The sequence below is a fragment of the Peromyscus leucopus genome, chromosome 1, assembly GCF_004664715.2.
Source record: "Peromyscus leucopus breed LL Stock chromosome 1, UCI_PerLeu_2.1, whole genome shotgun sequence".
NCBI classification, from domain to species: domain Eukaryota; kingdom Metazoa; phylum Chordata; class Mammalia; order Rodentia; family Cricetidae; genus Peromyscus; species Peromyscus leucopus.
This window is the reverse complement of record NC_051063.1, coordinates 88,567,363-88,587,266: the sequence shown is the minus strand read 5'-3', so window position 1 is coordinate 88,587,266 and position 19,904 is coordinate 88,567,363. Positions and strand designations below refer to the sequence as shown.

The 19,904-nt window shown below is 40.0% G+C and overlaps 1 protein-coding gene across 6 annotated transcripts in view; it reads right to left on the bottom strand.

The window, feature by feature from the left end:
• Positions 1–19,904, bottom strand: part of Sox6 (SRY-box transcription factor 6) — a 560,497-nt gene that overhangs the window by 533,761 nt on the left and 6,832 nt on the right. Inside the window, exons 1-2 of one of the 6 annotated variants that reach the window (XM_037211233.1) lie at positions 18,200–18,714; positions 12,614–12,655 (exon numbers count right to left, since the gene is read on the bottom strand). The exons of 3 other annotated variants lie outside the window; for them this stretch is intronic. The gene's annotated coding sequence lies outside the window, so the exon portion shown is untranslated. Of the gene's footprint in view, positions 1–12,613; positions 15,815–18,199; positions 18,715–19,904 lie in introns of those variants that run through there. 2 more of the 6 variants (XM_028884563.2, XM_037211252.1) reach the window with 2 other exon arrangements.

The following is a 19,904-nucleotide window of genomic DNA, read 5'->3' as shown; positions in this document are numbered from 1 at the left end:
TCTTTCTACCCTTTACCTTTCAACTACTTCAAGTGTGGTCCCAGTCAGCAACACTGAGGAAAAGCAGCAGAGACATGGCCTAGGGGGATGGACTTGTTGGGAATGTACTGAATCTTAAGCCCCACTCCAAACAGAATCAGAATCTGAATTTTACTAAAGACCTCCAGGTGACATACATGCCTGCTTAAATGTAAGGAGCAATTTTCTGGTTGATAAAATTTACAAAGTTCTGGAATGATTAAAACATCCCCTAGAAGTCTTCCTAACAGACTATGAATTTAAGTACCAATATAAGATGCCCAGATCTATACAACTAACTGCCAGTGAGGAAAGAAATATCATGTGGACCAAGCATTCAGCAGGAAAAAAAAAAAAAAAATGGGTCCTATCTTATTACTGTTTTTCTGGATGGAAAGATATGTTAGAAACAGAATGTCAGAACCCCAGCATGGTGTTTCTAATCAGCCTAAAACATCCTTACTACACTGTAAGGTTCTTAAGGCAGGATCCTGTTATAATCACCCTTGAGTCTTCAGCATCTCTCTGGAATATAGACGGAACTTACTGTATTTGTTGAATTGTATTCAATTAAGCCTTGTAATTATATAATGAATGCAAACTGTGTGCCAGCACACTCAACCATTTCTAATAACTAATGTGTTAAATGATACAATCAGATCCAAAAAGATCACAAAAAAATTTAAAACAAAAGGAAAAATATAGAATATAACCCATAGGTACAAAAAAGCAGAAAACAATTTTAAAAGCATGTTAATTAATGCCAATATTTTTAGAGGGTTCTTTGGCACCTATTTATTTTGTGTGTGTATGATACTGGACTGTGTGGAGGTCAGAGGACAGCTTTTGGGAATCAGTTCTCTCATTCCATCATGTGGGTTCTGGAGATCAAACTCAGGTCTTCAGCCTTGGCCAAATGAGGTATCTCCCTGACCTCAATATATTTTTAAATCAAGAGAAAAAGAGGTTTCCATAACAAAATACAAATTACAAAGACTGACTCAAGGAAGAATAGGAAATATAAATAGATCAATAAAATATAATCAAGTATCTCCTTAAAATGTATAGTGATAAAATAGTTCTATGATTAGGATTTGGTTTTTTTCTTAACAATTAAAGAACTGACAAATTCCTATGCTTTCCTGGTGATTCCAGAACATTCCTATTCCTAACTCTATAATTATAGCATTAAAACACATTAATTATAAATATAAATTCAGATATATATAAAATTTAAATTCAGTAATATGCATGTATACACAATATAACCAGCTAGTTTAGTAGATGGATATAAGGAAGTTTAAGCTCTACCAAAATGTTTTACACTATATTAATAATATTAAGAAGTAAAAATTTTTTGATAAGTAAATGCCCAAAAAAAATTGTTTGAGGAAACAATAAGGCCATATAACCCAAAATAACTCAAGAGAGAAAGCTCAGGTGAATGTAGCCAGAGAATGACTATATGAAATGAAAACAAGGTCTTGCACTGGGGCCCGAGGCAGCCCGCACAGGGCAAATCACAGTAAATAAAAGGCTTATGAGTTTGAGTTGGCAGCAAGATTAATGAGTCAACAGTAAGAGGTGGCTTCCATTAAAGAAAAAAGGTTCTATTAATAGATGATTATCTAGGACAAGAAAGGTGATAATTCCTAGTACTCTATAACAGTTGTACTTAAAGTTTCAAATCCCGGCCACTATGTCTTAACAATGTCACCTCGAGTAAATTCTTTAATTCTTAAGTGCCCTTCGTCTGTAAACCATAAATAATAACACATAGTTCACAAGGTTAAGGAAAACTTATATGAGATAATACTTGAAACATATCATCATTGAACACATCAAACAAAAAATGGGACTTATTTTTTTTTCTTATATTCACTTATTTTTAGGTGTATATGTGTGTGGGTGCACATGCCATGCAGCATAGTTGGAATTCAGAGGATAATGTTCAGGATTCAGTTCTCTCCTTTTACTATGTGGGTTGCAGGGACTGTACTCAGGTTATCAGGCAATGGTGACAAAGAACCTTTACCCTCTATGTCTTAGAGCCATCTTGCCAACCCAAATCCAATCAAGTAGTCCAGGTATTCTTCATTGAACAGTATCTGCCAAGCGCCTCTTAGGTGCCAAACACAAAATTAACTATTGAACAGACATACAAATATCAAGTCCACATGGGGGTTATAGCCTGGTGTACAGGAGGTCACATCCATCATTGCTCCCCTGTCAGCAATGGATAATCACAGCAAATCACATCATGAAAGGGTTACTGGTGCAGTCCTTCAGCTCTGAGTGTGCTTCATAATACAAAGGCTGGCTTTATAATCTGAAGAGCACATACCCAGAATGCATCCCATGGCTTTCACATGCCCACAGGTGGCTATAGGGACTCCTGTAAACTGCAGCACAAACCTCACAGCATTCCAGCACATTGGGAGCTCCTGTGGTTTCACAGATGCCTTCTCCACTACCACCTCACCATCGGTGTAGATGCCAAACCCATAGATGCCTCCAGTGATGCTTCTGTCTTTCTCCCAGTATGCTCTTCTCCGGGTGCCATCAGACAAACTCAGGTTCAGATTCTAGATCTAACAGCCTGTCTGCAGCCTCTGCTAGGATCCTGCTGGGACCTAAGGATTCCTGCCACTGTTGGAGTGAGGTTAAGCCCCTCTGGAGGGATGCCATCAGGGAAAGGGGTCACCTGAAGTCCATGTGAATAAAAAGCTTAAGAGAAATAGAGGATTACCAATGCTGCAATCCAATCTCAGCCAGACACCTCCACTCAAATCTTCTGGGCCTAAAAAGCAAGGTACAGTCAGTGGCCCAGCCAGGTTGCATCTGGGCCCTCCTTGGGAGAGAGCTACTAGGTCCAAGCTGAGTGCACTAAAGCTCAGTGGGCATCTGTTGCCTTCAGAAAGCTCCTGAACCTACTACCCTTGCCACTTCGGATACAGGTCTGAGCCCGAGAAATCTCATACCCAGACTCACTAAGTACCTATATCAGCTCCTCCCCACAAATCATGACACTGAAGAGGAATGAGGCTGACCTTGTGATAAAAGAATTTTAGCTCCAAGAGGTTTATTGGTTTGTGGTTGAACTGATTCTCAAAGTACGAGTTGCTATAGATCAGTTTGGCTTCTCTCAAAGGTCCTATGGATCTGTGTGGTAGAATATAGAATGCTTTTGCATTACATCTAGTGGTGTTCATTTTCACCCCTTCAATGAAGTATGTTGAATACAGTATTCTTTAGTTTTGAATCAGATTGCTCTTTTACAGGCACTCACTGTAATGATAGTTAATAATGTATCATGGACTATCTTATGTACTAATATTTACTCCTTTGCATCTTAAAACATCCCTAAGAAGTAAATACAATTTAAAGATAAGGAGATGGAACTCTGAGGAGACTGACAATGTTCACACCACTGAGTTTCCTTACCCCCAAGCTAACTCTCCAGCACTGTACAGGTCAGAAAGCAAAAGTGTGCCTGCCCATTGCTCTGGCCTTCGGAACACTTGACTCAGAACTGGTTTTCCACATCATCTTGCCATAGAGTGCAATAGAGACTCGAGGAAGAGTATTTTAAGCTTTAGGGTCAAGAAGAGATTCAGAGCTTCAGTATTTTCATTACCTCACTCTAAAATGAATATCTACACAATAGCCTTCAAGTTGAAATGATTACTGTCCTTAAAAAGCACTTAAATGTCTATATCTGAAGTAAGTTAAATAGACCCAGTGCTGCTTAAAGGTTACATGTCACTCTCCATGTAATAAAACACCAACTGAGAGATAACTGACCACACTGGCCTTGGACCTAGCTAACACACACAGAAAGAAGGGCATCCACTTAGAAAGACATTAAAGCACATAATGAGAGATGGGGAGACATTAAAAGTGAAGGGAGGCAGGTGTTTCTATCTAGATCAGTGAAGTTCCACCACTAAACACAATAAATGTCAGAGACAGCAGCCTTCAAGGAATGGTCTTAGCAGGAGCAGAATCCTAACAGGTATACAAGAGACCATCAATTGAAAGGAACCATCCAACTGGCCCAAAGGGAAAGTCATTGGAGATTTCTGCATGTGGAAGCGACACTGAGAGAAATGCAGATCGTTCCTCGTGTTAGCTGAACTAGTTCACACTGGACCCATGGCCTCACTTTGTAAAGACTTTATTACAACTGACATCAAATCCCACAATAGAAACCATACAAAGCTGAGACTGTGGCTCTCCATATGAGCACTGCAGTCAATACCAACCAGGTCATGTTCAGGGAAGACTGCTTGAATAACCACACCGGTGAGATTCCACAACACATACAGCTCCTGAGTACCCTGATTATCCCACCTGTTTACTTAATCACCTTGGCTCACGTATGTGCCTTTTAGAACAGCTTTGTTAGAAGCAGACACACCACAAAGATCTCAAGCTAGGACATCTATGCCTACCATGGTTTTGTTACTCAATGACTGCTTGATCATGAGGAGGGCATTTTTCCTCTTCAATTTTAATTTATTTTTATATAAAACAAATATTATAACATCTGCTTCTAAAGTAATTGTTAACTTTAAATGATAAAATAATGACAAATGTCTAATGAGAACTTAAAACTCTTGTTATCTCTTGTGGTGATATATTGTGTGCCCTAATAGAGTTTGCCTGAAGATCAAAGAACAGAACAAGCCACTAGATTAAACATAGAGGCCAGGCAGTGGTGACACACACTTTTAATCCTAGCACTTGGGAACAGAGATCATTCTGGTTCTCTGTGAGTTCAAAGCCACCGTGGACTACATGAGATTGACTCAGTCTAGGAGAGAAACAGAGCCAGACAGTGGTGGCACACACCTTTAACCCCAGTACTTGGGAAGCACACATGCCTTTAATGGCTGAGCGGAGAAAGGTATATAAGGCACGAGAAGACAGGAACTAGAAGCCTTTTTGGCTGAGGAAGCTCATTTGGCTAGAGGCCTATCGGCTGAGGCTTTTTCAGGCTGAGGAGTTGGTGAGGTGAGAGGTGGTGGCTGTGACTTGTTCCTTTGTCTTTCTGATCCTCAGGCAAGCCTTATTAGTGTACACAATATATCACCATAATATCTGTTTCTTCAAGTATATCTGTTCATTCAAAGTTCCCAGGAACTATGATATTAGTCCTATTGTGACCTCTGTCCTTGAAGGGACCCAGAAATACACATGGTGCATAGCAACTCCTGGCAGTAATACTTGATACTCGTCCACTCCTTTACTCAATACTGCATCCATGGCAATAAGTAGGTCCTGAAGAGAAAAAGGAAAAAGACTGAAGTCTGTTAATCTACAATAAGTTCAAAAAAAAAAAAAAACTAGTAGAAGAAAAGTAAACTTTTCATGAAAATAGTAGTTTTCTGTTCCTAGAGATCCTTTATCCTTCTCCTCTTGAGTGCAGGTTGCACTTAAGATTCTAGAAGAGGCTAACTAACACACTTCAAAGACAGCCAACTCTCTTGGTGACAGAAACCATACTCAAAGAGCCTGGCAGTGGCCACTGCTGCCTGCCTAGCCAAGCACATGCAATGAATTGATGGCTGTATCCCAACACCCTTCCTGTCTCATCCAGCCCAAGCTCCTTCACAGACACAAGCCTTCATATGCTAAGTCTCCATTCCCAGGGTACTCCCTAGATACTGAGCTAGAAAGCAAGAGCCCTCCCTCCCAGAGCACATCATAGAAATGCATTCTGTCAGAAGCTGTCTGGAGGAGTAGAGTTCTGCCGTATTTGTTCATGAGGCCAATAGCCTGAGAATCATATACTCATTCCTAGTATGTGTGGCTTTAAACAGCACTGTGGACACGGTGGTCTAAGACTGGTATGCAGAACAGGAGACCCCACTAAAAGCTTTATATAAACGACACTGTCCCAGGAGGGGTAGAACCTCCTTTGAGATCACTTACTTCCCAGTCTGACAATGAAAGAATTTATCACCAGAGAGAAATGATACAGCCATCATCACCCAGAGTTTGTTTGCTGAGCTGACATTTCCCAACTGTGCTTTTGTTATGCTAGTAAACCACCTAGAAAGTATACCATTGAGTTAGGTGGGACAGGAGGCAAGGAGCAAATGCTGGTGATGATGTTTGCCAAGTAGCCATTCCTGGGTGCCGCCTTTCTCATCTTTTCTAACTTCTACTCTGACTCTAGCTAAACCTAAAGGAGGCTGAGGAAAGAAGCAACAAAGGTCCCCAGACATTCACACTGGTAACCCTCACTCAGACCACCCCCCCAAAGCGCTTAACTCTAAAATTCCAAAACCTTCCTTGTCCCTTCACATCAAAAAGGTTGAAATTGTTATAAAAAAAAAAAAGGTGTCTATTTGCTTCCTCTCTTATATCAGAGCCCCCAAAAGTGCCATACTACTTCTTCTTGAACTTCAACACAGGTGAATCAGCAACTGCACTTCCTGCTGCTGCCCTGGGTTTCCAAAGGCAGCTGCATTCTCCCCAGAGATGCTGTCACAAGAAGACACCTTGGGACCCCTTATTTTCCTTTCAGTCACTGCACTCCCCCATCACTCTCACCTACTTTTCCACCTGAGTGGTCTCCTAAGTGGATGTATCATCCTAGGAAAATATGATGTAAAAAACAGGGTTTATATATTTATTTAAAACCTTCATAATGCTTCTTCAAGTGAATGGAAAGCACTAGGGAGAATTATTTGCACTGTCCACAGGTCCATCTGCTTAACTCACAGCAAAGTTTGCAGACTTAAGGAAAAGGAACAGAATCAAAATATTTAACATCTTCAATGTGCTGAACTTTCCTGTAATAATAAGAAGCTATGTGTGTCACTAGGTACATAAGTCAGGGAGGGAGATACATGATAGATAGATAGATAGATAGATAGATAGATAGATAGATAGATAGATAGATAGATAGATACATACATACATACATACATACATGCATACATACATACATATCCACACAGGTAATTAAATAAATAGGATAGAAAATAGATAAACTGATGATAAGGAATACAGAAAGATATTCAGGTAAGTAATTAGAAACATACATACAAACAATATCTCTTCAAGGTAAAGGTCATGTTTTATCAACAAAGTAAATAAGTGCCATTTACACATTAATTTGAAAACAGACTTATTGTGTGGTTTGGTCACCAAAATTCTATGACTATTACTTTCAAAAACTCTCATCTGTTTTCAGTTTTAAAGCTGACAATGGAATGATGTTCAAAGAGTTTTGATGGATTTTTAGTCTTTATTAAAATACTAAAATGCTATACTTTCATTCCCCATGGCAAAAATAATCAATTGAAAGATGGTGATTTAGCAGTCAAATTTTTTTTAAAAAAAAAAAAAAAGGAGCCTTTGCATGCTTTTTGCGTAGTATTAAAAAAATTAATATCACAATTTAGAAAGTCTACTTGGTGATGTAACTCTTCCACTGTGTGCATGTGCTTTTCTTGTGTAGAATCACTACTTAAGTGTGACAGCACACACAGAGCACACAGCAGAGTAAAGGAAGCTGAGAACCAGATGCTGAATTACTTCATCATAGTGTGCAGCCAAGACATTTACAAATAGCAAAACATGTCCTGGGTTAGAGTATGGGAAACCACAGTTAATCTTAGAATATTTACTCCATCTATAGCTTTCCTTCAAACATCTATATAGGGATGTTTTGTAGCATACATTACCACAACATGACATGTCTACAATTTCAAATATATATGCACATGTACTAAGGAACATGCTCCAAGCATGATTCTGTCAGTTCTCCTGAACCTTACCACTGTCTTGTTGGATTCTCTAGTTGTGCTTAGATTCCTACACTTCCTTGGATCTCTGTTTCAATCTCTCCTTGAACATCCTAAGTTCTGTCTCTTTGACCTAAACTGCAGGAAGTTTTTCCTCTGCTTACCCCAACCAAGAAGTATGGGTGCCAGCTATGGTGCTCCCATCCTCTTACACTGGAATGAACATTTTGTTAGTTATCAAGGTTATTTTAAAATACACCAGCAATAGCCTTCGCTGAACAGAGGACCCATCTGGGAAATTTTCAGATGACCACATAATTTAATGCACTTCTTACTACATTTGATAATTGTACTTCTTTTTTAAATTATCTTAATATAAACTTGATAGGCAAGCAAAACTAACATATTATTTCAGCTTCTTAAAATATAAAAGACATTGACACAAATATCCTATTATATTGGTATTTAATAACAGGGACTAGCTTATGTCCACATCAAAAAGCAAAAAGAATAAGAACACAGACAAGTAAAAGCTGAGATAAAATGCAAAGCAACCCTAACACACAATATGAAGGTCAGTTCACACATCTGATAGCACTGATGACCTCTCTGCATAGCTCTGATGAAGACATGAACGCAAATTTCACAGCTTACATTTAGCTAAGAACAGACAGTGATTTGGAAAATATGTCATAATCACAACTATTTTTCATTCCTCCCTTGTCACATCACACATAAGAATTTGAGTCCCCCCAAGTCCTGTGCTCATTGCATGAGTTGGCTGTTTGAAACCTGGAGCTTATGCAGGGACACTTGGCTCAGTCTGGGAGGAAGGACTGGACCTGCCTGGACTGAATCTACCAGGTTGATTGCAGTCCTCGGGGGAGGATTTGCCCTGGAGGAGGTGGGAATGGGGGGTAGGCTGGGGGTAAGGGGAGGGGGTGGGAGGGGGGAGAATAGGCGAACCCGTGGCTGATATGTAGAACTGAGTGGTATTGTAAAATAAAATAAAATTAAAAAAAATAAAATAAAAAGAATTTGAGTCCCCAAGTTCACTTATCTATCCAATTTAATCTGGTTATTTACATGCATGTACACACACACACACACACACACACACACACACACACACACACACTGAAGAAAAGAAGCCTATTCCAAAATACCACAAAATTTAAAATACAAAACTATTCTGTAAAATGAACATCCCATAAACCATATAAACCTATACAAATATACAGCTCAAAGCACCCTTTGGGAATGTTGTCTATGAAACTTGAAAGGTTCTAACCTCAGAGAGGCTACTAATTTCTGTTAGTAATGCCTTAGAATATTGTAGTAGAGTGCCTCCTGAGCACATACAAGGCTCTGGTATGACGAAAAAATAGAAATTAACTATTGTTGTACAAGTTTAGGGATGCCAAGATTTAAATTATTTTTAAATCTCAATACATCTAATCTCAACAAAAACTTTAATAGTAAGAAAGAACTACAGCCAGGTGTGGTGACACATGCCTTTAATCCCAGCACTTGGGAGAAGAGGCAAGTGGATCTCTGTGAGTTCAAGGCCAGTTTGGTCAACATAATGAGTTCCAGGACAACCAGGACTATGTAGAAAGACCCTGTCCCAAAAGAATACACACACACACACACACACACACACACACACACACACACACACACGCGTGTGTGTGTGTGTGTGTGTGTGTGTGTGTGTATATATGTACATACATACATACATACAGGAGAAAGAACTATAGCTAAGAAATTTTAAGTAGTCAAATTTTCTTTCAGCATATATTTGGGTTTTCCAACTCAAGAGCACATTTATATATATTCATTCCTGCGACTCAGTTAGCTAATACTTTATGCTGAATTACTTAAACTTTCTTCAGCCTCCATATTATTTTAATTTATTTTCTTTTTGTTTGAGTTGTTGCTTCTTCAAAAGCAACACAACTAATTTTATATAACTTAGGATGTGTTAAGACTGTCTTCTATAGGTTTCACATCCCTCCTACCCTTGGCTCAGCTTCAGAACATTTCTTTATAACATAGAGGTGGCATCATTTTTTTCATGTTGCTGTTAATAAACAATGCAAGCGTCCATAAGCCAAAGAAGTGTCAAAGACAAGAGCAGGTAAAGGCCACTAGAAGCTGGGGACACTGCTTCTGCAGCCTGTGTGACCACCAGTTCTTTCTCAGTCAGCCACTATGTCACAGCCATCTGAGCTGTGAGATCTCCGTAAGCATGTATCATTTGGAGAAATGAGTTGTTAAACACTGAAGAAACTCCAGATCAAAACCAGATGAGAAGCCTACTACTCTAGAAAAGGCCTTTAAGAACCAAGAAAACATGAGTTTGCAGATTACAAAACTAACAAAAATGAGTTCAGCAGCAGTTTAAATATTCTCAGGAGTAGGAAGATGATGCTGCTCCTACCACAGTCGCTGTTCATTATCGCTGTATAATAATTCCTACTTCTTTACTCTGAGGAAGAATTTATTTTCATGCTACCCTGCAATTCAAAGTTATGGAGGGTCTAGGGAAATGGCTCAGTTAGCAAAGTTCTTGCCATACAACAAGGATGAAAAACTGAGTTCAACCTCTAGAACACACATCGAGAGCTTGGCATGGTGGTGGGCACTTGAACTCCCTAAACAAGGGAGACAGGCAGACAGATCCCTGGGGCTTTCCAGCCAGCCATGCCAAACAACTGTGCAAGTCCCAGGCTAGTGAGAGACCCTGTCTCAAAACACAAAGCAGACAGCATCTCAGAAAAGACATTAAGGTTGACCTCTGGCCTACACACACACACATATACACACACACACACATACACACACACACATACACATACACACACACACACACACACACACACACACACACCTGAATACAAGTGCAGACATGCACACACAAACACAACAAAAATATGAAATATGCTAACTTTATTCTTATTAAAGTTAAAACTATTAATATGTATCACCAGAAACAAAAAAATTCAGAAGTAATAAACTAATACCCAGATCTGAAACTTTACAAATAACATTTTCTCTGAAACTATGCTTGTCAAATGAATAAAAGGAGCATGTGACAATACAAGATACAAGATTGAATTAATTCATAATCTTGAATCAGTAGGTCACTTACTTTGACGGTGTTTTTTTCTTGGGTGGGGGTTGCTGGGAGTTGAACTGAATTGGCCTTGTACATGCTAGACAAGCACTCTACTTCTGAGTTATATTCCCAACCCCAAGTACATTTATTAATAAACCACTTCTTTTAATTTTCATATCTAGCTGACAAAACTGAAGAAAAATCTGAAAGGTTTCTTTGTATCTTCAAATATACTCATGATGTTACTGACCACAAAATCCAGCTAAGAAAAAAAGTGCAATGATTAAGCTAATGGTCTATGGCCATATCACATTTGTGACAGATACGGCCTTTCTAGAAGTCACAAAGATACAGTGAGACTTTCACTGTCAGACTCACCCAACAGTAAGTAATGATAGCAAATGTTGCGCAGTGCTCCCTGAGTACTTCCTCACTCCTATCCCCAACCATCCTTTATATCACATACCAAAGGCCACCTTGTACTAGAAGCTTTACTCATCATAGGAACTTCTTCTCATATGCATATTTCTACAGTAGTAATTACCACACTGCTCAGAATTACCCATATTCATAGCTCCTCAAGGACTATGCATTTTCAGCTTTGAAATCATGTAATCAAGTGATTCCCAACCTTTCCACCATCAAGGACACTTGCATATATTACCCTTCATGAACCCCATATTTCAAACCAGTCACCTATATTATGCAATTGTCAAGTCATTTTCTACTTTTCAATCATTGAGGACATACAGAGCAAATGTGCAATGCTCCTAACTCATCAGGACATTGCTCATTTATGTTGGCCATGGGAAACACAGCAATGGTATCTCTGGAAGTAAACACAAAGATAAAGCAAGTGAGCACTGAGATGGCAAGACAAGAAGGTTAAATAGCCACTCCTGACTGACAGCATGCAAACTTTGCTTGGAATAAATAATATCCTGAAACAAAACCCAAAGAAACATGCATTCACATCACGAAGGCAGGGAGGCAGTGTGACAGTAAGTCTATCTGTCCTACATAACCTTTATTGAAAAAGACAGTGGATATGAATGCAGTTTAAAAACTGGAGAAATGTATAAAATATTAGAGAATAAAGGCCACTTCTCATGTCAAGGGTCTAGTACTGATCACACAACCACTGTCCATCTATCCTAATGCAGCTATCCAGAAGTAGTCTACACACTTTTGTATTGAGTATCTTAACATTTGATCTTCTCAGCAATTCTATATAATAGATTCTATCACTGTTCCATCTTTTAAATTAGTAAATGGTCAGACTCAAAAAGGTTGTGTAACCTTTGCAAGGTCATACAACTAACTAGAGTAAGACATAAAAGGAAAGATTCAAGAAATAAAACTAAAGGTCTGATTCTGGTCTTTTCAGATCTATTATTTAAATGAAGAAAAACATTTGTTTCTATTTATCTTTAAAATATAAGAGAAAGAAAAAGACTGAAATGTGTATATTGGACAAAAGAACTCTCCAGTGTTGTGAACCATTTATATACATAACCAAATGCAGTTATAAAATATCTTTCATTGCAGGCATACAAAATGTAGAGAGATACTTAATTGATTAGAATAGAGTAAGGATCATCAGTATTAAATGGATAGTGACAGATGAAATTACTTTCACAATCTCTTCCAAAATTTAGGATTGGAATTTCATCAAATGTAAGAGGTTACGAATCAAGACACTACATTTACTCACTTGGGACTCTCCCAAGTCTTCTAGAATCCAGGTGAGTTCTTTCTAGGAAAGAAAAATATATACATGGATATTTCTATTTTACAGAAGAGGGGAAAAAGCAAGTTGTGCAACTGTCCAAATGCTACATTTGGTAGTAAACAGTGGGTAGAGCTGGAATGGAAAGCTTAAGCTTCCTGGAACGAATATCAATGTCCTCAGCAGAAGGAAAAGATATTTGAAAAGGAAGGCTTCTGCCTTCAAAGCTGTTCTTTGGGTGCTGAGAACTGAGTACCCAATCACATTTCCCAGTGGTATATCTGCAGTACGAAAGGAAGTCTTCACAGCCACATGCCAGAATGGGTTTCTTTTTAAACCTATGCTCTTCATTTAAATTAAAAAAAAAAAAAAAAGTTGCATTTCTTCTTACACACATTGAGCTTCTTTAGACTTGGCAAGTGAAGCATTTTCAATTTTTTTGTCCAATTTTAAAGAACTACTTTCTTCAAAGAAGCAGAGACTATATTTAGAAGGTGAAATCAAAAACAGCACTGAAGTCCCTTTTTGCATTCGGATGAATATATTAAAGACAGACAATTCAATATATCTCTTTACTCTGACTAGAAACAATGAGCTGACAAAGGGGATAGGAATGAAATATCATGTAAGGGGTTATCTTGTAATATTTTTGGAGAAAAACAATTAAGAGAACATGAGATAACATGAAAAGTCTGCATATCATAATATGCACAACAGACGATGCATTTATCTTATTCTTATTGTGCCGATTTACATGTGACATCTCTGAAAAGCATCAAATCAATATATGTAAGTAATTTGATCCAAAACAATGAAAACATGGGGAATTCTTACAGGATTCATATCATATCAGGCCTCCACACCCAGCAATACGTCTGTACAGAGAAAGCATTAAGAGGCTGCATTGACCCTGAGCTTTCTGATGAAATCCGCCAAGTGAGGCATTGCCACAAGAGCCACAGCGGCATGGTCAGAGAGAGAACACACAGAAATACAAATCCAGAAAAATCACAGCGCACATTCAAGCTGCTCCCCAGAGATGCAAAACGCCTAAAATAGACACAGCAGTAGAGTACCAATTGTTAGATCCTCCTACTTCACCGTTCCATTCATGACAGGTTTCACTGTATCACAGTCCTGTCCCCAAAAGGTTAAGACATTAATTCAGTTCCTTATAAATAAGATCAAACATCTCCCTGTAAATGCAAAGAAATAACTCTTTAGATAAATAGTAAGATTTCTACAGTTTCAAAGTATTGCTTTTCACTTGGAGTATGAAGGAGAATATCACCTCACATTTTTATGCTACAAAAAAGTGAAACAGAAGATTTCTGAATACTTCTCTAAACATTTTGAAAAGAAATTTCCCCAACATTATATACTATGCAAGTTACTGAGAAGTACTAAATATATTAGCATTGTAAAGCACAAATAACTAGGCAGTTGACTTTTAATGTGGCTTATTAGTTTATAGTGGATTGCAGCATCTCCAATTAACCTCAGAAAATAACTCACATCCTTCCTAAAGATGAAAGTTTTTTGAGTGAATGGTAAAATGAGTGATATATTAGGGGTCTTAGAGGAGCAAGAAGAGATTCTGAATATAAACAAGCCATCATTCTGGTAAAAAGAAATACAAACAACTAGAGTAAAAATAGTTGATGCACAAAAGCCATAATGAGGGGGTAGCTCGAAAAATAACTTCGACTTTGAATGGTTTGGATGAAATACAAATTATCCACAGAAAAGTGTGGACTGGCATAAATGTTTGTACAAAATCATAAGTGTATTTCAAGAAGTATGCAGAGGCACCCGCCTGCATGCTGCACAAGGCCCGGCGATGCTCTAAGTGCCAGTGCAGAGCCCAAACCACTGCATCTTAATTACCATGCAGCCTCAGATATATTGCCTTTGATATGGAAATGTTCTTGTTCTCTCATCTTCACATATGGTCTCATGCACAGAAATCTTTATCTGATTCATAAAAAATAAAGTAGAATCCAATCTCAACACCTGACCTCAGTGCTTAGAAGTTTTTACTAAGCGTGGTGTCACTATAAAAAGAATGGCTAATATTGGTGCAAAGTTAGATATTTTGAGCAATGATATGAAGGATTTGCAGTTAAGAATTGAATCAATACTGCTTCTCTGAGATTTTAGGGTTTCATGTTCCCTTTTTTTAGACTATCACAGATTTGAAGAAAAATATCAGCACCCTGTTTTGGAGGTGAGAGCCTGGAGGAGAATTAAATGATATTCCATTTCTCAGTCTATCCACAGTCTCCAATTGATATTTATATCCAAACTATGACAATCAGATACTAAATACTTGAAAAGCTCCATCCATACCATAATGCAAATTTTGAACTATTTCCAGTTTAACTAAATGTCTAAACAAAATAATTAGCTGAAAGCTTTACCCTCTTCCACAGAACAAGGAAAATAAAAACATCCTTCCTAAGAATGAATAATGAATATATAATGAGAGGACGGTGAGAATCTCTGATACTTCTCACCAAACAATTAGTGCTCAGCTAACAATTGAAGAAATTAAGCAACAAGACCATATCATCCATTTAAAAAGGGCATGTGTCTAGTAAAAATTGTTTTCATATACTCCCAAGCACTGTTTTGTTTTGTTTTTAACTAGACTATTTTCACATTTGGGACATAATCACAAGGAAATGCAGAATCAGGTTGAGGACATGATATGCAGCTTTTATCTAGCATCTTACATCTCCCTGTTCAAAAAAAGAAAGAAAGAAAGAAAGAAAGAAAGAAAGAAAGAAAGAAAGAAAGAAAGAAAGAAAGAAAGAAAGAAAGAAAGAAAGAAAGAAATTCTTAAGCAAGTTTCACTCCAAACCCAGAGGCAGTCCATTTCTTCTTCTGAAAAGGCAGTGAGTGCTTATTTTGTTCAATATAGCAAGTTTCTATAGTAATACCTGCCCTCATTAAACCTCATATATCCACATAACTTGGTCAATCTGAAATGGCCTAGATTTATTTTTAAAAGTATATATAGTAACGTGACCCATCTAACCTCATGACAGCAGATAATACATCCCATCTGCAAATCATCTTACATTAAGTTATCTGTGTTTTATCATTTCTAGTACCTGTCTGTGCCTGATATGGTACACTCAGACACATTAGCTTGGGAATGTTTTACTTGACTTCAAACACATCAATTTATATATATACATATGTATATATATATATATATATATGTGTGTGTGTGTGTGTATATATATATATATATCCCAAACTATGTTTAAGCAAATAGTTCTCATTTAAAACCAAATTACAATTTCATAAAAGGCTGGTTTTAAGTAGTATAGATATATATATATGATATACATATAGTTATATTGATTATCTCACTAGTAAAGAAATTATTTTTAAAATTTGGAGATAAGCAAACTAACCAATCTGAAAAGATAGAAAAATACTAAAAGCATTAAAGCCAGTGTATCATCTTATTCACAAGAAACACCATTCCTTCTAATACCTACTGTATTAATTGAAAGAAAATTATATAAAACATTACAGATTTATGATATTTAAGATAGATATGTGTAGCAATTTGATCAGTGACTTAAAACCCATTATCTCCTAAAATAGAACAAATAGAAACTGATATAAAACCTCAATAATGCCACCAAAATTTATCATTTATGTGTTTAAAGTTATGTACTTTAAAGCTTTATAAAAAAGGAAGATTTGCTGGCATGTTGACATGTTGTAAATCTTTGCTTTTCCCTTATAAAGAAAAATATCTGTTGTTTTCTGCCGCTACTGAGAAGATGCTTGATAAACAATATTCTCACTATATATCACTCCATCTAAGACTAATGCTGAATGCATTACAGAGTCAGTTTAAGGCATAGACACATGATAACTTCTTGATAAGTAGTCTTTCAACATTTGTTGTTACAATATATTGTTGAGTGTTGTAGTTATGTAATATATTACAGAATATATCATACCTCATAATTCTAAAAAAGCTCAAATTTTTGCATTTTTAAAAACCACATATCCACTAAGAGAACATTTCTTTTTATCACTTCAAACATAACAAATAAAAGCAACAATGAAGCAGATAAACAATAAACAAAAAGCTCCTCATCCTGCCTTGATAATAAATGTGGAAGGGCAAGAGGGTAAGGTGTTAGCAGCTTGCCTGAGGAGCGCATAGTCTCTTCCTGGTGGCCAGGTCCTGGTTACTAGCTGTCTTTGGCCATAATCTAGATCCAATGACTGTAGTGCACATTTGCTTTCAAAATGTGAAACAGTGTCTGGTGGCTTGTTCCCTTTTCTTAAGAACAGTAGCAATATCTCCTTATGAGGTCTCTCAAATATTTAGAAGAAATCTACATGTCTTTTTGCCTATGCACATGCTCACATGTGTATGTGTATTCAATAAAGACACTCTGGAAAGTGCGTAGAGAATACATTCATGGGCTGAGAGAACTAAAAATTCAGTTATAACCTTGTTTCTACTATTAGAAAATACTGCAGTGGTTCAATCAAAAGCAAATGAAACTTAATAAGCCATGGCCCTACTTCCCATCATGGAAAGAACTTTTGATGCTGAGAAAGCTAACTCTGTCCCACTAACTTCTGGAAGGTTTAGGGAAATGTTTTGTTCATTTGTTTTGAAATAAAGAGAATCTTCCCAGTAGCATGTCTAAGAGGCCTAGAAACAAGGGAGGAGGCAGACTGATGCCAGTGCCTAATGCTGAGTGCTGAAATCCACAGCGACTGCACAGGGTGACCGAGGGATGGCAGAGGGAAGGTCATGTTGGAGACTGCACAGTCTGGTCTGCACCAAATAGCAACCTTAGAGCTGACCTCAGGCTAGGATGGGGAAGCTGAGCAAGAAACTCCAGCACCTATCTGAGCAGACAGAAGGGAAGAGGCAGTGCTCCAAAACCCCAGGAATGAACAGGAATAAGGAGGGAGCCAACAGATCTTCCTAGCTCCCCAACAGGTTCACCAGCAGCCCCAAGAAGCTAGGCGTGGATGGAGAAGCAGAAGCTACAATCAGGGCACCGACACTAAATTATTGTAAGAGACCTGTGAGAGTGGAGGAAGCAGGTAGACAAGTGAGCAGTTCTGAAGTCCCTTCCCAAGCCAGGACACACAGTGCCAAGTCTGGCTGTTCCCAATAGATGAGTGCACACAGAGGGGTCCTTGCAGACTCCCCAGTGCAGCAAGTCGAGAAGGGTATGGCCAGATTGTCTCTGCATTCCCCTTCCCCATCTAGCCTGCAACCTGCTGTCGATATTGAGTATCCTCTCCTAACCAGTATTTCTCCCTCAGCCGAAAACTTGTAGAAGCAGAAAAGGCAAAAATCAAAAGCGAGGCTTCATGGTCAGTCTTCCCTGCCAGGGCCTCCCCGGGCTGTCTTGGCCGATCCGGCTTCCCTCGGGAATCCTGTAATCCAGAACTGAACTGAGCTGTTCAAGACAGCCAAGCCCGTGCCTATGGGCCTTGGGGATGAGGTGCTGAGTGCGCAGGCTAATTATACATGTGGCATTTGGGCAGCCGACTGTCCAGTTGACACCTTACCTTATGAGGAAGCGTCCACCCCAGCAACTGTTCAAAACAAAATGCCATCTCGGGATCAGCTTCGCCTGCTCTGGGCCGGTTCAGGGTTGCCTTTCCTACGGCCTCTTGCACTTAGCACAAGAATGTGGCCTAGGGAGGCCAGTCGCAGGCAGTCAGGCCCGCCAGGGTTGGGGGGACAGGCGGGGCGGGCCTTGCCAGGTGTCCGTCCTGTCCCCCCTCACTGTGGCCCAGCTCGGGAACCTAACTACTTGACCTTTTCATTCACCAAACCCACCTTCTAGAAATAGACTGGGCGGGGCTGTGTCTGTTCTCGGGACCAGGGGGAAAACCCGGACATGTGACTACAAAGGACAGAAGAGAGGAGACCCTGGTGGGCGGGGGAAGGGGCACTCTATCCACTGGGTTTCTGGCTGGGCGGTTCCGCCAGGGCCAAAAGCCAAGCCACTGGAGTGTGCGCTGGAGCCCAGAGTCCAGGACAGAGTAGTCACCCGTACTCCTTCACCGACAGTGAGGCTGGAGGTCGGGAGCCTAATCCAGTGTGCCGCCGGGACAGCTTCGGACTATCCTGAGACTAAGACTTGCAATGCGGCCCTTACAGGAGGCGACACACAGAAGCAGCCCAGAAGAGCCCATCTTGCTAACTGCTAGCCCTGCCAGCCCTGTAAGATGAGTTATTTTAGACCCCAAATAGGAGCGGAAGTCAATAACTGGTCATTCACACAAACAAGCATATTCAAACTTGGTCAGAATCAGACAAGCTTAAATAAAACTCAAAATACGCCGGCAACGACCACCTTTTATCTGTCCGAACACACCAATTCTCTCTTTTTATCTTAAAGCTGCGCGGACCCGGAGCTAATCTGTCCTCCGCAGAGCCCGGCCGTTCCTTTGCCGCAGTTCAACCCCAGCAGCCTTTGCACAAGCCCGGGTCCTTCTACGCACTGCCCTTTAAGGGAGAAAGCCGAAAGCAGCTCCCTCGGGGCAGGCGGGCCTCTGCAGCACCGCCTCCCACCCAGGGCCCAGCCGGTGCTACGGACCTCGCCGGCCGGCAGCAGACAGGGCAGCGGGCGGCAGACCGGGCAGAGAGCCTAGAGGGACGAAGGTGGCGGGCTAGCCTCTGAGACGCGGGTGCCGGCAGAAGCGCCGAGGACCTGGAGGCCGAACCCGCGCGAGCCTTACAGAGCTGCCCCTCGCCCACGCCGCCAGCGGTCCAGCCTGCGCAGCCTTAGTGCTGAGCAAAGAGGACCACCGTTGGGTTGCTGACTGCCTTGGAGCTCGGTTTGTTTATTGCTGAGAAGATCATAAAAAGTAAAGTGCAATAATGGAGGGAGCGAGGGGAACTGGAACTCGAGCGTCCTGGGAAAGTCGTGGGCAGCCGCGGTGGGCGAGGGCTAGGAGGGAGCGCGCGGCTTCTGGCCACCCGGGTTTTCTTTAGGCGCTCCTTCGGGTAAACTTCACCACCGCACGAAGCGCTGGGGAGATCCTGCAGTCCCGCCCGACCTAGGCCAGCGTCAACCCCACAACTAGCCAACCGTCCCAAACCGAAATGGGGCGGGGGGGGGGGGCAAGAAGCCCAGCGGGACCTCCCGTCCCCTGCGCCCCAGCTTGGCTGACACTGACGCCTCTTAGAACTGCCGCGGCTCAGTCACACGGCAAATCAACCCGACACTTTTCAAGAAAACAAAATACTCATTCGCTAAGAAAA